Source organism: Oncorhynchus mykiss, chromosome 16 (genome assembly GCF_057628025.1).
Source record: "Oncorhynchus mykiss isolate SJ-2025 chromosome 16, ASM5762802v1, whole genome shotgun sequence".
NCBI classification, from domain to species: Eukaryota; Metazoa; Chordata; class Actinopteri; order Salmoniformes; family Salmonidae; genus Oncorhynchus; species Oncorhynchus mykiss.
Genome location: NC_143037.1, coordinates 30,661,688 through 30,674,006, shown reverse-complemented (window position 1 = coordinate 30,674,006; position 12,319 = coordinate 30,661,688). Strand labels below are relative to the sequence as shown.

The window sequence follows — 12,319 nt, the reverse complement described above, 5'->3', positions numbered from 1 at the left end:
GAGCTAATTGCAATTTTCCTAAGTCCTTTTTTGTGGCACCTGACCACACGACTGAATAGTAGTCCAGGTGCGACAAAACTAGTGCCTGTGGGACCTGCCTTGTTGACAGTGCTGTCAAGAAGGTAGAACAGCGCTTTATCATAGACATACTTCTCCCCATCTTAGCTACTGTTGTATGAATATGTTTTGATCATGACAGTTTAAAATCCAGGGTTATTCCAAGCAGTTTAGTCATCTCAACTTGCTCAATTTCCATATGATTTATTACAAAATTTAGTTGAGGTTTCGGGTTTAGTGAATGATTTGTCCCAAATACAATGCTTTTAGTTTTAGAAATATGTAGGACTAACTTATTCCTTGCCAGCCACTCTGCAACTAACTGTAACTCTGTGTTAAGTGTTGCAGTCATTTCAGTTGCTGTAGTAGCTGACATGTATAGTGTTGAGTCATCCGCATATGTAGACACTCTGGCTTTCCTCAAAGACAGAGGCAAATCATTAGTAAAGATCGAAAAAAGTAATGGGCCTAGACAACTGCCTTGGGGAATTCCTGATTCTACCGGGATTATGTGTTGGAGAGGCTTCCATTAAGGAACACCCTCTGTGTTCTGTTAGACAGGTAACTCTTTATCCACAATATAGCAGGGGGTATAAAGCCATAACACCTAAGTTTACCAGCAGCAGACTATGATCAATAATGTCAAAAGCCACACCTTATTCTAACAAAACAGCCCCCACAATCTCTTTATGATTGGTTTCTCTGTGTCTGGAAGTTGCAAGCAAGTTAGCTAGTTAGCTTAGGTGCTTGACTGCTGTTGTTTGGGCAGAACACCCGGATCAACCCTTAAAGAGATGGGTGGGGCTAAAGCTTAAGAGGGTGTGAATGATGCTGAATGGGTGTAAACAAAGTAGAGTTCTCCAGTAGGTACAAAAACATTCAAAGGCCATTTTCTCAAAAGTGAGGTTACAAGTTTATCAACTTTCAAAGCAGAATTATTTTCCCATTGTTCCTCAAATGCAGTGTATGATATTCCATTTTGTAGCTCTGTGTCTCTACTTTTATCCAATGTAAAAAACACAATTTAAAATTTTGCTACATAAGGCTGTCAAGGCGGTCGGTCACATATTGTTGCTACCTAGCTGTTGTGCTAGCTAACATGCTACTGACACATGACAGTAGCATATTGACATGATGCATTTTGATATTGACATGGTATTAAAAGACAGCAACATTGCTAACTTGGCATCATTTAGCCAATACAATTGTAACGTTTATTAGGAAGTTTAATAAGTTAGACACGCACTGGACAACTTTGGTAGGTTATCTAGCTAGATACAGTAGCTTGGTTTCCATTTTCCAACCGATTTTTCTAATCCCCCTGATTGGTCATCAACGGTTACTGGTCTTACCACTAGTGACAAACATTTTCAAACTACTGGCACACTATTTAGTTTTCAGCAAATTTGCCACAAACTTGTGGAAAGTTTGCTTCAAAAAAATATGTTTTGGTAAGGGTAGGGACTGCTGCTACATAGTTATTGAACACACACACTTTAATACATGTTTAGTATTGATTTACCTATAACTGTACTAACGTTGTTATTATTATTTATTTTGGATTATTGTGTGCTTGTTGACAGTTTTTTTCATTAATTGATAAGAACTAGGAACATAAGCATTTTACTGCACCCGCCATAACATCGGCTAAACTGTGTATTTAACATTTATTGAATTTATATGCGTATGTATTGTGATTTTTTTTCTTCTTCACAATGCTGGATGCTCTTCTTACTCGTTCCATAAACAACACAAAAACAAGTGGAGCTAACATGTCACTCAGGAACCGTGGTTCGTGATATAACATCAAAAATTATGTTTGTAACAAGTGTTGAATTTCATGTTGTATAATTACACAAAATCTGAGTAGTTCCCATGCCTGATACAATATGGTATGTGTACATTCCTTTTGTTGTTGTAAGTGCCCTTTTTAAAGTCGCACACTTCCTTCTCCTTCAGTATTCTCCCTCATAAACATCCCCTTCCCCCTTACCTTTTCCCTGTCTACTGTATCTGGAAGAGGTAGGCTACTGAAAAATTGTCCCATGAAAATATAAATCAATACTATATGTTAAAACACAGATATTGAGTTTATATTGTCACTGACATTTTAATATGATGGTCTTCTACCAGTATATTGTGATATTTATGCATTTCATGTATTTATTTACTTAGTATCTGTTGATTTGTGAATGTTGTACATGCTAGCTTGGTGTTCATTTGTACTTTACAGAGGAGTTGGTGCATAAGGGGAGCACAACATTTCATTCATAGATGTTGTTTGTTTCTTTATCGGGTATGTCATGTGTTTTTGTTTATGATATTTTGACAATATTTTACTGTTAGTTTGCAAGTGCATGTCATGTACTAATTGTACGTAATGCCTGGCTGTTATTTATGAAAGTTGGGTAGCCCAGGCCCATAGGCTATCCTGTACATTATCTACACTGTACATTGCATTGTATTGTATCGTTGTCCAACAATATTGTTATTCTTAGCACTGTCTACTGTACCTATGTGGAAGAGAGGAGTTGGTGCATAACGGCAACACAACATTTAATTTATGGATGTTGTTTGTTTCTTTAACAGAGAATAAAATATCAAAACCAACCCTGATCCTTTGGTCATATGTAAGCTGATCAAAACACAATGCAGAGGCAATCTACACCAGTCACACTTGGTGCCGTGTCCATTATGATCTACAAGATCATCGCTCGCAGGATTACAGGGTTGCTCCATCACCACCAGACTCCCCTCCTCTCTCCTCTACTGAGGCATCTGCGCTCCGCTGGGAATGCAAGTCTATGCATGAGAGGTACAGTGAATTTGGCACAAGACAGACATTCAATACTTTGTTTGGTGTTTACTGCCGCATAAAAAAATATATATACGTATTGATCTACAGTGTCCAAGTTATTTTATTATTGCATATATTTATTTTTCATGTTTTCAACACTATTTCAGTTCCATTTATGAATGTTTTTGCATGTGCATATTGAGTATTTAATTTCTGATCTACAAACAGTACTGGGTATTTTGCTTTATTCCATTTAGCCTATTGATAGCCCAAACATTTTTATTTCTCTATTACAATTATTGTTTTTTTGCATATGAAAAGACATTGTTTGCATCATGTACTATTCCAGTGACTCTTACGAGCTGAGCCCTGATAGTCAGAACGTGTCAGTTGGGTTCGGGAGAGGTTGTCCAGTTGTTACATCTGATTATAGGAGGTCATTAATACAGAGGCACTCAGCAGTATGATTTCTGAACAAGACAAACATAATGGTGAGTCTAACACTGGCAGTATCCACACCATGCATCAGCCTAGTGATAGTCAGCCCCTGCATTCCAGTCCGAGCCACCAGTCACAGTGTGCTGATGTATTGAAGCTGAATGTGATTGTCCCATCAGACATAAAACCACCACCGTTCTTCAGAAGTGACTTCACGGAACAGTTCTCCATCCATGAGTGGGAAGAGAAGTTGACGGGCTACCTGCGCAGAGTAAATTATGCTGACGGTGAGATGTTTATTGTCATACAGAGTAGAATCACTACGTAGTAACCCTGGGTTGAGCTCTGACAAGAAACCCACTGCTTTGTTTGACATCCTGAAGATACATGCCTATGGGAGACTTTTACAGCACCAAACCGTAAACTGGTGCGATGGATTACTGGATCTATCTGAATAAGGCCATTGATGTTGCTTATGAGTGTCTGTGCAGGTGGGGTAAGAATATTGATTACTCCAGTGCTGACTTTGTTATGATGTTCATCTCCCACTGTAAACCCCAAGCTCGCCCTGTCTTTCCAGTTTATGCCTGCTGAGGAGTGGACCGCGTCAGAGGTCCAAGGACAGTTGGATGCTCATCAGAGGGATCGAGTAGAGGCAAAGCTCCAGCTCAATATGAAGTGCCACTGTCAGCATGCAGTTAGAGCCCAGCAGCAGTCAGCCAGCCCATTCTCCATCACAGTGAGCCACTTCAGCCCTCTGAGGTATTCGGCCAGTCTCAGTGCTCCTTCAATACTCCAGCTCCAACACCGGCCCCTCCAACCAGTCTCACAACAGAGGAACCAGGCATCTGCCATGTGGTTGGTATGTTGGACAGATTCCTCTGTGTGCACCGCTTCAATGTCACACGAAGCCCAGCCTGAACAGCCCCTTGGCTCACTCAAAGTTCAGTTCAGTCAAGTGACAGTGGCAACAGAGCCTGTGTAGCCTGCAGTGTGCATAGGTTGTTTGCTCAGTGGTGTCACAGACTTTGCATGGGAACTTGGCTGGACTTAGAGTGAGCCAAGGGGCTCAGGCTGGTTCAGGCTGGGTTCAGGTTCAGGCTGGGCTTCGTGTCCCTGACCATTTCAAGAGACTGCTCAAAAGCATCTCAGCCTTCCGTGACATCAGCGCTCCACTCCAGCATCAACCCGTTTTTTAACTAGCCAGCCCATGCGGTGCAAGGGAAAGCACGGGCAAAGATAAAGTGACCCTCACAGGTGAGCCAGACCTGTAGTCCACCTATGTAGATAGATGTAGGCTACTGACAGATGACCATAAAGCCATTCTTGGCAGATCAGAGACTGGAAGGGGCTAGTGCGTTGTTTTATGCCCCAGTAGTAGTTAGTGGCCAGTTAACGTTGAGTGGAGTGTTGGACTCAGGCTCTATGTCATGCAGTGAAGAGGGAATGTTGAGACTGAAAGCTGCCGGTGTTCAACTAGCTCCCAGCAATGTTGTTCTCATCAGTTGTGGTGGTCTGACTACAACTTGATCAAGTCTGTTCTTCAGAGGATGAAGTCTAACAAGAATCGCTGGGAAGCCACCTCCTCCAGTTACATTGACCCCAAGTGTGATCAGTTCCTTGAGCTCCTGAGCGATGTCTCGGGTAGAACAGGCCCCCGAGTCGACAAGCAAGATTGGCACGGTAAGGGTTAGGCAAACTGTTACTCTTCTTCCACAGCAGGAGTACCTAATATGGGGGAAGTTGCCAAGCAGTGCTCATGTGTCACTGTCATTGTTGAGCCCACATACGCCAGCTCAGCTCCAAAGAACATTCTGGTAAGGAGAGTCATAACACCCATATGTGGAGATCGCAGGGTCTCATACCACCCTGCATCCCACTGCTGGCTTACCTCTGAAGCTAAGCAGGGTTGGTCCTGGATAGGAGACCAGATAGTGCTGGAAGTGGTGTTGGAGGGACAGGAGGAGGCGTTCTTTTCACCAATCTAAAAAAAATATCCCAATGCCCAAGGCAGTGATTGGGAACATTACTCTGTGTAGGGTGCTGGCTTTCATCCCCCTTTCTCTCCCATGTAACGATTCCTCAGGTCGTTGCTGTAAATGAGAATATGTTCTCAGTCAATTTACCTGGTAAAATAAAGGCTAAATAAATACAAATGAAAGTCCTGAATGCATCACTGAACCCAGTCACACTTTGCCGCCAAGCTAGCGGATGTCTCTCCTTGCCTAGCAGTGGAGGATCTGCCCGTTGCTCAGGGGCTCCAAGAGTCAGCTGAACCCACACAGCCGCTGAAAGACTGTAGTTTGAACGATGTGGATGTTGAGGTGTGTGAAGTATCTACTAAATGGAAAGCTAAGGTGTGTGTGTGTGTGTATATATATTTGTTTGTGTTCCCACAACGCATCTACAGTACCGGACATGTGGCCCTACAAGTCTTGTTTACAAGTGTGTGTGTGTGTGCGCGCATCAAGGGATAACCAGGGTGCAGCAGTATAGTGTTGCACACCACCATTCATCGATACATTGTTCCTGTAATTAGTGTTATCACTGTACTTAGTTATTACACAGTACAGTACTGTATCCTTACAATTTTAATTGCACAGTAATAAGCAACCTGCACAGGAAAGTAATACCAGATCAACTTTCCCACAGTGATATTTCCTTTCTGCTCTTTCTATGAAACAAACATTCACTGTACCCAAATTGTATCATGTTTATTCACTCGCCTAAAGATTGGAGCAACTCTTGTACTGTCAGTCTCCTTGAGAAGTTTCAGAAGATTAAAATGCATCAGAAAAAGTTTGCTGGAGTCACACACACACACACACACACACACACACACACACACACACACTATAGCCTCCCCTTCCACTCCCTCTTTTACAGTTATTGCTTAAGTGATCCCTCGTTGCAGATACAAATGGGATGCTTTGTGGAGCATGAGAAAATGGCTTCCTGAGCAAATTAGTGTAGGAGTCGATGGGGAATAATATTGTTTGTTTTCTATGAAACTAGTCTGGAATTATAGACTTGCTTGGTTGAACAGCAGCAGGTCTTACATGTATTTGTTTTGTTATGAATATGTATTTTTTTCAGTTTTCCCGATTTTTAAGCTGTATGCTGTCATAGTGAAAAATTGGATCTGAGCACAAAATGAATATATATGAAAGAATACATGTATTCACAACTGGTCATTAGAACTTACTTTCAGCCTTTTTCTTCTTCAATTGATTATTTTCACTCATAAATCATTGCTGAGACACACTGATGCCTGGTCCAGCTTTGATGACCTCGCTCCAAGCTTGACCCAGCTTTGATGAGCTAATTACTGCTGAGATTCGACCTCTAAGGTACACTTTAAAAAAAAATGTGAAAGTTGGACCCAAATAACGTTATTGAGAGTGATACCATAGGGGAACCATTTTAGGGTCTCTGAAGAACGATACAAAAATAAAAATCAGAAATGTTTTGGCCAGGACTGAAATTGCATAGCCCTGCTGAAGGGTTTTGTGCATTATTTGCATATTTCCCAGGGTGCCTTCCGAGTGAATTTTAGAGTTACCAGTACCACTCATATGCTTGCAAGTGACAGAGACATAGTTGTTGCATTCATTCATTTACAGTTGTATGGCCATATCCAAGGGAATATAAATCCATTCAAATTGAATTGTTTAAACTTGTTATGGCTGTAATCCTGATATTGGGATAAGTGTCATCAACAACCCCTGAATAGCATAGCTCGACATAAAATATATTACTATAAATATTTATATTCATGAAATCACAAGTGCAATATAGGAAAACACAGTTTAGCCTTTTGTTAATCCACCTGTCGTGTCAGATTTTGAAATTATGCTTTACAGCGAAAGCAATCCAAGCGTTTGTGTAAATTTATCGATCGCACAATAAAACATTAAGTACACTTAGCATCTGGTAGCTCGGTCACGAAGATCAGAAAAGCAATCAAATTAATTGTTTACCTTTGATGATCTTCGGATGATTTCATTCACGATACTTCCAGTTACACAACAAAAGTTTATTTTGTTCCATAAAGATTATTTTTAGATCCAAAAGACCTCTGTTTGTTTATCGCGTTATGTTCAGAAATCCACAGGAAAGAGCGGTCATGACAACGCAGACAAATTCCAAATAGTTTCCATAATGTCCACAGAAACATGTAAAAAAAAAATGTATAATCAATCCTCAGGCTGTTTTTAAAATAGATAATCGATAATATATCAACCGCAAATGTCTTTCACAGTAGGAGAGGGAAAAGCAATACCTATCCAAACTCTGTTGCGCGAGCAAAACTCTTGTGTCCACTTGACTCAATGTTATCGTTCTGGCTCATTTTTTCCAAATAAAAGCCTGAAACTATGTCTGAAGACTGTTCACACCTTGGGGAAGCGATAGGAAGAGGAATCTGGTTCATATCCCTTTAAATGGAACAAAGGGAGGCTATGGAACATGGAACATTCAAAATATAAGCTACTTCCTGCTTTGATTCCTGCTTATCAGTTATGTTATACTCACAGACAATATTTTTACAGTTTTGGAAACTTTAGAGTGTTTTCTTTTCAATACTAATAATAATATGCATATATTAGCAACTGAGACTGAGAAGCTGGCCGTTTACAATGGGCACCTTTTCATCCAAGCTACTCATTCTGCCCCTGCAGCCATAAAAAGTTAAGACAATAAAATACATATTTCTTAAGGCATTCTTTTGATGCCTTTGTTTTACCCTAATACAGTGGCATTAAACTCAGTTTACAGACCACATCAGGCCTGCAAGTCACATTATGCTGGTTTGCAAAGTGATGTGTAATTCCTATTGGAATCAAGGCTTAGCAGAGAATTCCTCAAACATACAAGTATTATACACCATTTTAAAGAGATACTTCTTGTTAATCCAGCCACAGTCTGATTTCAAAAAGGCTTTACGGCGAAAGCATACCATGCGATTATGTTAGGTCAGCACCTAGTCACAGCAAAACATACAGCCATTTTCCAGCCAAAGAGAGATGTCACAAAAAGCAGAAATAGAGAGAAAATTATTTACTAACCTTTGATGGTATTCATCAGATGACACTCATGGGACTTCATGTTAGACAATACATGTATGTTTTGTTTGATAAAGTTCATATTTATATCAAAAAATCTCAGTTTACTTTGGCATGTTATGTTCAGTAATGTTTTGCCTACAAAACATCCGGTGAATTTGCAGAGAGCCACATCAATTTACAGAAATACTGATCATAAACTTGAAATAAATATACAAGTGTTAAACATAGGATTAAAACCTGTTAAGGATATGGCAGACATACGCCCCCTTTGGAGAGATTGGGTACCCCTAGTAAACTGGAAAAAAAATCTGTCAAAAATTGCTAATATATGCAAATAAAAATTATTATTGGATAGAAAACACTCTAAAGATTCTAAAACCGTTGGAATTATGTCTGTAAGTATAGCAGAACTCACAGGGCAGGCATTCTTCCAAACTAATTTTTGTGGCCATGAAAGTTGGAGCAACTTTGACGTCATGGCCCCCACCCTTCCCAACGAGCTATGATTCTGGGGCACTTTCTATCTCTTCCGCTAGATGTCCTCTTTCATTAGAGCTTCAAATCGTTCAAATCCCGCGAGAATTGACCCTATGGGAGTGAAATTAGTGCGTGCCACGAGAGAATAGGCTGTGCGTATGGGCGCGAATTGGTCCCAGCCATTCCTTTGTTTCCAGCACTCAAGAGAAGGGCAGACGATGGCCGATTGAATTGAAGTTTGTTTTGCATGTCTAAAACATCATAAAGCTTGCTTCTGCACTTAGTTTGACCTGTTTAGTCGACATATAATGTGTAATTTTGAAGTTTTGATGCGCAACTTATCCGGACCAGAGGACGTTTTGGGTGCATTTCAGCTGATGTTATTAGCAGTAGCTAATACAAAGACGCAAGACTTGAAACCAAACGATGTATTGGGTAAGTATGAAGCCTTCCAGAACATTCTGAACGAAGACCATCGAAGGTAAGGGAATATTTATGCTTAAATCTGTGTTTCTGTTGACTCCAACATTACGTGGAAATGTAGCTTGGAACTGAGCGCAATTTACAGTGAACTCACTGTAAATGGACATTTATGGATATAAATGGCATATTATTGAAAAAAAAATATGTACTGTGTAATATGTCATATTACTGTCATCTGATGAAGATTTTCAAAAGGTTAGTGAGCGATTTATTTTTTAATCCTGCGTTTGTTGATTGCATGTTTTGGCTATTGAAATGAGCTGTGTCTGGTGGTGGTTTTACATATATATGTGCTATGTTTTCGCCGTAAAACATTTTAGAAATCTGACTTGCTGGCTAGATGAACAAGGTGTTTATCTTTCATTTGAGCTATTGGACTTGTTAATGTGTGGAGGTTAAATATTTTTAAGAATATTTTTGCGTTCCATGCGCCACCGTTTCAGCTGAACGTGGGAGGGTTGATCCCCAATTGGGAACCAGTATCGTAGACAGGTTAAAGATAAACTTCTCCTTTATGCAAATGCTGTGTCAGATTTCAAAAAACCATGCGATAATCTGAGTATAGCGCTCAGCCACAAAAACAAGCCATACAGATACCAGCCAAGTTGTTGAGTCAAACAAAAGTCAGAAATAGCGTTATAAATATTCACTTACCTTTGATGATCTTTATCGGAATGCACTCCCAGGAATCCCAGTTCCACAATAAATGTTCGGTTTGTTCGATAAAGTCCATCTTTATGTCCAAATACCTCCTTTTTGTTTGCATGTTTAGTTCACTAATCCAAGTCCAGACGAAAAGGAAAAAAAGTTCCATGAACCTGTTAAGTCTACCCTCTCCTTTTTCGAACATTCTGTTAAAAATCGCAACATTTCAGCGTCCTGCTACTCATGCCAGGAATATAGTATATGCATATGATTAGTATGTGTGGATAGAAAACACTCTGAAGTTTCTAAAACTGGTTAAATCACGGCTGTGACTATAAGAGAGCGTGTGTTTCATCGAAAAGCGCAAGAAAAACTGGTCACTGAAAACTGAAAAAAAAATCCATGCGCCACTTGCATGTATTGTTTAATAAGGGACACCAAATTAAATAGGGCCAAGGATGCAATTCCTACAGCTTCCACACGATGTCGCCAAAAAACGTAATTTTCATTGACAAAAATCCTTTGTGTCATGACAAATAGATCCTTCATTCCATCCAGCCTACAGCAATCGATTTTGGAAGAGAGAAAAATGGACATTGTTTTCTTGAGTAGCTGCTATTGAATACAGATCGCCCAGTGATCAATTTGATCGCTAATTAACGTTTACAAATACCTAAAGTTGGGTTACAAAAGTAGGTTGAAGTGTTTTGTCAAAGAATATAGGCAACTTATATAATTTTAAAAAATGACGTTGCGTGTTGGAAGAGAGCTTTTTTCCTGAACCAGACAGGCTATACAAATGGATATTTCGGGCATACATGGACGGATTTAATCGGGAAAAAGACCCAATTGTGATGTTTATGGAACATATAGGAGTGCCAACAAAGAATATCATCAAAGGTAATGAATGTTTTATATTTTATTTCTGCGTTTTGTGTAGCGCCGGCTACGCTAATTATTTTGTTTACGTAACCCTTCAGGTATATTGGGGTGTTGCATGCTATCAGATAATAGCTTCTCATGCTTTCGCCGAAAAGCATTTTAAAAATCTGACTTGTTGGCTAGATTCACAACGAGTGTAGCTTTAATTCAATACCCTGCATGTGTATTTTAATGAACGTTTGAGTTTTAACGAGTACATTTAGCATTTAGCGTAGCGCGTTTGCATTTCCAGGTGCCTAGTTGAGACGTGTGCGTCTCAAGTAGGATCAAGAGGTTAAAGTTCGTAGAAACATGTTAAACGATGTATATAATCAATCTTTAGGATGTTTTTATCATAAATCTTCAATAATATTCCAGCCGGACAATTCTGTCAATAGAAAGGAAAGAGAATGACTGTCGCGTTCACGCGCGAGATACAACTAATGGCTTTCAGGCTTTCCCACTTCCTGGTTGGATTTTTCTCAGGTTTTCACCTGCCATGTGAGTTCTGTTACACTTACAGACATCATTCAAACAGTTTTAGAAACTTCAGAGTTTTCTATCCAAATCTATAATATGCATATCCTAGCTTCTGGAACTGAGTAGCGGGCTGTTTACTCTAGTCACGCTTTTCATCCGGACGTGAAAATACTGCCCCCTATCCCAAAGAAGTTCTTAAGAACCCACGCTTAACTCAAAGGTTCTTTATCGGGCAAGAGATCTCCAAGTAACCTTAAGTGCTGAGGATGAACCATTTAAGAACCTTACATTTTTTCAGTATACAAGCAGACTCAGACAACTCAATTGCTGGTAGAAAACTGTTTTCAACCCTTTCGAACTGATACAATTTGTACATAACTGTCCCTCTTTCTGGGACACACCAAGAAACAGGACCAAGCATGAACTGCTGAAGAGTGACAGACACCATCCAAGGTAGAGGGGTGTTCTCCTCTTATCTAGCAAAATAGACAGGAGTCTAACTACTCTAGCTCAACCATGACATAAGATGCCGGTCAGTGCCTGGCCGGTTCCAACTTTTTCCACTGGGATTCTCTGCCTCTAACCCTATTACAGGGGCTCAGTCACTGGCTTACTGGGGCTCTTTCATACCGTCCCTAGGAGGGGTGCGTCACCTGAGTGGGTTGAGTCACTGATGTGATTTTCCTGTCACTGATGTGATCCATTCCTCTCTCTAAGTTTCTTCCTAGGTTTTGGCCTTTCTAGGGAGTTTTTCCTAGCCACCGTGCTTCTACACCTGCATTGGTTGCTGTTTGGGGTTTTAGGCTGAGTTTCTGTACAGCACTTTGAGATATCAGCTGATGTACGAAGGGCTATATAAATAAATTTGATTTGAAGTTAACAGAAAGTCCAAAGCCTCCAAAATATTTGAATCAAAGTTATTTTGATGCTTTTGGAGTGACGCTTTAAAACCCAT

The 12,319-nt window shown here is 40.1% G+C and overlaps 1 long non-coding RNA gene across 1 annotated transcript; it reads left to right on the top strand.

Annotated features, from left to right (window-relative positions):
• The first annotated feature begins 2,626 nt into the window (after positions 1-2,626).
• Positions 2,627-6,492, top strand: LOC149976640 (uncharacterized). The gene is made up of 3 exons (XR_016487042.1): positions 2,627-2,872; positions 3,472-3,579; positions 3,873-6,492. It is a non-coding gene; the product is annotated as an uncharacterized LOC149976640 (long non-coding RNA).
• The last annotated feature ends 5,827 nt before the right edge of the window (positions 6,493-12,319 follow it).